Genomic DNA, 6,532 nt, shown 5'->3' with positions numbered 1-6,532 from the left:
TTCACATTATAAACAACTTGAGTAGTCTGATGAAGCCGATGAATCACTTTTTGGAATAATGTTTTTAAAGGAATTAAATATATAGGATTACAAAAGATACCAATTATATTGAAATACAGTTATAGAATTTTTAAAAATACAAGTTCATGAGTCTCAGGTTAAGAGGTCCTGGGATAGATTGTCTTCAAAGTATACGCCAGCTTTGACATTTTATATTCTAAGGTCCCTTCCAATCAGTCATTCTAACATTCTCTGTCCCAAAGTCCCTTTCAACTCTAATATTCTATGTTCCAAGTTCAAATAACCTTTGGTTCTGAGTTTGTAGGGATGAGATCCAATCAGGCATGAGCTGGGGTGTTTCACTCTAAAGTTTCTCATATTGGATCATACTGTCACTCGGGTCTCCCTTGGGATGAGATGTCTAATTCTCCACAGAAAAGATGAAAGAGTCTTCAGTTACCATACAAACATTCAGGCTAATATGATATCAAAGATAGGACAGGTTTTATTTAACGCAAGATAAGTCACAAAACAGAAAAGACTCATACTCAGCCCATGAGAAGGAGTCAACTGGGGTCATTAGAGAATTGACTCCTTTGTCTCTAGAATGTACATTCTATATAACTCACAGAACTCATGGAGATCAAGGCCTGGGTTTGTTTCTCTATATGATGACTCTGTACCATGCTACTCATCAGCTCCATTTCCTGCTTGGTTTGTGAACATCCTCTGCTTGATCCTTGAACTTGACATTGTCTGGAAACCTTTCCTCACCTCTCCAGGAGATTTGGTTTGGAATTTCAATATGATCTAGGAAGTCTTCCTCTTCTCTCCAAGAGTCTTGGCCCAGGGCTCATTTCAAGTGACTCTCTCCTTAGTATCTAGGAGACCTGGTCCTGGAATTTCTCCATTTGTCCAGGAGCTCACTGCTGCTCTACTGCTGCTGGCACCTTCAGCACAGTCAGCACCAGGGCTGACCCAGGAATTTCCCTTCCCCCACCATCATTTCAGGCATAAAACCACACCTCCCTGTAGCCCCACCTTGGGCTATTTTCCAATGAGCTCTGGATAAAATACCTTCACAGTAGATACTAAAAGTGTATATTCCTTTAAGAACTAACTACTCCCTAATCCCTCCCTCAATCACCTAGTTACTATATTTGGCACATGTTTTACTATACATACTGTACAGTAAGCTTTACATAAATTTTACCTGTACTCCTCTAAGGTTTCAGGTTCCCTAAAAACTCCTGCCTGCTAAAAAGCAGAATAAATCCTGACCTTGACCTCAAGATTGATTGAGTCCATGAATTCATTCCAGGCAACTTGTCCCTGCACTCCAGTCTTTGTGGGGGTCTCACCCTCCCTTTCCAGCCCTCATCAAAATGACTAACATGGAAATGTTTTACATTATTGCACATTTATAACCTATATCTGATTGCTCACCATCTGGGATGGGAGGAGAAGAGAGGAAGGGATAGAATTTGGAATTCAAAACTTTAAAAATTTATTTTAAAATGGTTTTAACATGTAATTGAGGGGAATAAAACACATATTAAAGAAGGAAAAGAAATTAAGTTCACTGGGCAGATCTCTCTGTTTTCAAAATGGAAAGGAAGATGGGGCAAGAGAAACCTTTTAAGCAATACCTGAAAAACATGTTTTGAAATGTAATTCAAGGGGAGAGGAATGGCCAGGAACAAGTTAACAAATGATTATATTTCCAAACTTCCTTTCCCTAATGACTACATAGTGACCTAACTGGTTACAAGAACCTCACTAGCCACCTAATGGAAACAACTGAAAGCCAGCCCCAGCTCCTGAGCCATTCACACCAAACTGTGACTTTAGCAAAACACCTTTGGCAAAATCTGAGGGTTCTAGCCTTCACTCTATCACTAACTGGCTGTGGGACCTTGGACAAGTAATCTACTTCCTCTACTCCTCAGTTTCCACATCTATAAAATGAGTTCTGAAATCCTTTATTTCTGAGGTCTTTTCCACCTCTGAGTTTCTATATTTTGAGGGATTCTTTGACACCACCTTCTGTCTTCCTGCTCTCTCCCAGGTCTGTAAGGGAAAGATCTAGATTAGGAGTCACAGAACTTGGATTTGAATCCTGAATCCACCACTCACCACCTGTCTGACATTTTAAGAAAGTCATTTCCTTTTTCTGGACATCAATTTCCTAATCCGCAAAACGAAGGGTTGGTCTTCTAGGTCCCTGGCAGCTCCTCATAGTCTATGTTTTAAGGTCTCTTACAGCTCTAAGTTCAAGAAACATGACATAGTGGGTAGAGATCCAGCCAGGAAGATCTGGGCTTGAGTTCTACATTTGACTAGTCACTTATTACTTGTGTGACTCTGGACAAAGCACTTAATTTCTTATTGCTCTAGGCAACTACCTAAAATGGTGTTCTTAACCTGGAGTTTGTGGGAGAAAACAAAAGTACATCTACACATACATATATCTTTAATTGTTTTTTAAAATAACATTGTATTTCTTTTCAATTATATGTAAAGACAATTTTTACATTCACTTTTATAAAATTTTGAGTTCCAAATTTTGTGAATATATTTTAATCAACAACTGCAACAACTGTATTTCCATATAATTGATTTCAGTTGTAACTCTACACTTTTCATTAATTTATTATTTGTTTGTTTGTTTGTTTTGTGACATTTTGAGTTCCACATCTTCTTGTTCCCAACCCTGCATTGGAGAAGACCAACATTATACTTACATACACACACATATACAAACACACATACACATACACACACACACACACACACAGGGAGAGATTGACACACAGAGAGAAATACGATGTATGCTTCCATATATCAGTTCTTTCTCTGGAGGTATATGGCATTTTCCTTCATAAGTGTTTTGTAGTTGACTTGAATGATCAATCATTGTATTGCTGAGAAGAGCTTAGTCTGTCATTGTTCATATTGATCATTGTCCAGTGTTGCCGTTACTGCGTAAAATGTTCTCCTGGTTCTGTGAACTTCACTCAGCATCAGTTCATGTAAGTCTTTCCAAGTTTTTCTGAAATCTGCCTGCTCATCATTTCTTATAGAACAATAGCATGAGCTTTGAGGGCAGGAATTGTTGGGAGGATTTTGGTTTTGTTTCTGATCTTTGTATCTCTATCCTCCAGCACAGTGCCTGTCACAGAAGTATTTGTTGATTGATTGACCTATGTCTTAAGGTAGGACGGTGGAGAAATATTATACTCCCCTCACCCTCCCAAATAAAGGAACAGGAAGAGCAGTGGAATATTTGCTGCTATGCATTGTGAGACTCTGAACTTACTCTCCCAACCTGTATGTATACTAGTAAGTCAAGTTCCAGGAGCAAGGTTCTCATCCTCAGTGTTCTAGGGGTCCCCTTGAGGGTTTATGTCTCTGATGCTATCAGTTCAGTTCCCCTTTGCAGTGTGTTCTCCCTAATATTGATGGCCAGTGATTAGCACCTCAGTATCATTTGACAATTAACACCAATTGGCTTTAACAAAGACACATTTGTTGAGAAGATATAGCAAAACAAGAGTATAAACTTTCCCCTCCAATATCTGGGGGGCACACTCTTTCCTCAAACCCCATAATATCTAGGGAGAGTGGGTCCAAACTTAGAACAGTTTTTAAATAGCATTCATTCCACCAGATTTACTTCCAAATCTGGCATACCTGATAGATCAATTGCTGCAGCCTCCTCTTAGGTGCATTAGACCTATGCTGGGTCAAACAAATTGCTTGGAGCTTCACTCCTCACTCTCTGGTCTGGCTGCAAAATCTTCCCAGTCTCTAGTGGTTCTCCCTCCTGCTCTTTTGAAGTTCACAAGGTCATAGCTATCTCCAGCATTCCTTCACCTACATGCAAGAAAGAGCAAAGAGATAAAGAATAAAGACCCTTATTCACAGGCCACAGGGTTGCCCCAGGCACCTCTCCCTTCCAGAGACTTACAGTATGTTTCTCTCACTCAAATGCAGCCAGGCAGAAAATAGCTGCTGTGTGGGCAGCTCATGTCCTAGTTCTGTATGAGCAGCCAAACAGCAACCTGTCTCTTCACCACATAGTTAGAAGACTGGAATCAGTTCCAATGCTCCAAACTGGAGAGCAAGGTCAGCAAGGTCCCCAGGAGCTTTGTCATACATTTGTAATAGATGCTGGTCTCCTCCCCCAAAAGAAAAGAACTGAAGCCTTATAGGTGAATTGGTCATTGCCAGGTGGAAGCCTGGGACAGAGTAAGCAGAGACCAGTGGGTTTAATGCTGAAGTTAGTGAAGCAACAAGCCCTTATTAAGCATGTGCTATATGCCAGGAACATTGTGCACTCAAAATACAAAAGCAAGAGACAAGAAGCATGAAGTTGTCTCTAACCTCACCTCTTCCTCCTTGTCTTTACTTTAATTTTTCATAGTTCCTCTATTTTTCCACTTTCTTTTTGTCTTTTCAAACTTTTTATTTTTTAACTTTCATTTCTTAATTTTGAGTTATAAATTCTCTTCCTCCCTCCAGCCTTCCCCCACCCTTTGAAAGGTAATATGATCTCCATTATACATAGGAAATCATATAAAACATATTTCCATATTAGCCATGTTGCAAAAAAAACAAGAAAAATAAAGAAAGTGAAAAAAATACACTTCTCGTTCATCAGTTCTCTCTCTGGAGAATAGTTTTTTTCATCACGAGTCCTTTGAAATTGTAATGGATTACTGTATTGATCAGAGTAGCTAAGTATTTCTCAGTTGATCTTTGTATTATATTTCTGTTACTGTGCAATGTTCTTTTGGTTCTCACTTTGTTGTGCATCATTTCATATAAATCTTCCCAGATTTTTCTGAAACCATGAAGAGGATTACATTCTAACAGGAGAGACAAAGCTAGAATTACATTCTAACAGGAGAGAGAACTAGGTACATATAATATTTATATATCATCTATATTTGTAGCAATCCTTTTTCCTCTGTAAAATGGGGATATGTATCTATCTATCTCTCTATCTATATATATATAGAGAGAGGGGCAGACAGACAGAGACAGAATAAGAGACAGGTAAAAAGAAAAAAAGAGAAAAGGGGAGAGAGAAAGACAGAGGGAGGGAGAGATAGAGTAGGAGAGGAACATGGACAGAGAGATAGAAACAGAGACAGACAGAGATAATAAGAAAAAGCGAACAAGAAAGAAATTCAGGCAGAGAAGATAGAAGGTTATCTTTGGAGGGTTCTAGTAGTTAGTTGGCAGGGGGAGGGACAGCAAAGGCCTTCTGTAGAAGGTGGGATTTCATCTGAGTGTGGAAAGATTCCAGGGACACTAAGAGGTGGAAATGAGGAGGTACAGGGGGAAAGCCAGTGCAAAAGCACAGAGATGGGGGGTGTGTAGAATGCATAGAGGGGAGGAAAGCATAAGAATACTGGAAAGGTAGGAGGGAGTCAGGTTAAAAAGAGCTTTACAAATCAAAGAGAGGTCTTTATATTTGATTCTAGTGTTGATGGAGAGACATATCTGGAATACTGTGTTAAGCAGATGTCCCTATGTGGTGCCGTGGATAGAGCACCAGGCCTGGAGATAGGACAACTCATCTTCCTGAGTTTAAATCTTACTAGCTATGTGACCCTGGGCAAGTCACTTAACCCTGTTCGCCTCAGTTTTCTCATCTGTAAAATGAGCTGGAGAAGAAAATGGCAAATTGCTCCAGTATCTTTGCAAGAAACCTCCATATGGGGTCACAGAGTTAGACACAACTGAAGAATGACTCAACAACAATTTATTATCTGTGTACTTGTTAGGTTTGTTGCAGAGGGGATCAGGCATGGGTTGAATTGGAGGGTGTTTGAGAGCCCTTCCAACTCTGGGATTCTGTGACTTTGCTGATTCTCTAATTGGAAGTACTCCAAATCATCATTATAATAGCTAACATTTATTAGCAATTTAAAGTTTGCAAAGGGTCTTATACACATATACACATATATGTTATCATATTGGAGCTTCAAGATAATCCTGTGAAATTGGTACAAAAGAGGAAACTGAGGCACAGAAAGGTTAAGTAACTTGCACATGTGTCTTCCTATTTGTAAAGATAGTTTGATGTTTTGTGGTACTGTATAGTTCTATTCATGTTCTTTCACACCTTCCAATTCTCTTCCATTTATTTATTTTTGAAGACTGGGTCTCCCTATCTTGCCAAAATTGTAAGTCCAGGAGTTACTTACTGTGTTTGGCATTAGAGCTTTGACCTCCGTTTTTCTTGTTTGAGTCATACAGCTTCACTGTGAGGCTGAATTTGAGCCTGGGTCTTCCTGACTTCAGGTCCCATATTCTGGCCACTCTATCACTTATATGTTAATGTTTGCCACATCAACAGATCAACATCCATTTGCTGTTGTTTCAGTTGTGTTTGATTTATTGTGATGCAATTTGGGGTTTTCTTGTCAAAAATACTGGAGTGGTTTGCCATTTCTTTCTCTAGCCTATTCTACAGATGAGAAAAACCGGGGCAAACAGGGTTAAGTGACTTGCCCAGAGT

Source organism: Notamacropus eugenii, chromosome 5 (assembly GCF_028372415.1).
Source record: "Notamacropus eugenii isolate mMacEug1 chromosome 5, mMacEug1.pri_v2, whole genome shotgun sequence".
NCBI classification, from domain to species: Eukaryota; Metazoa; Chordata; class Mammalia; order Diprotodontia; family Macropodidae; genus Notamacropus; species Notamacropus eugenii.
The sequence above is the reverse complement of the archived record's forward strand: the minus strand, read 5'-3'. Positions refer to the sequence as shown.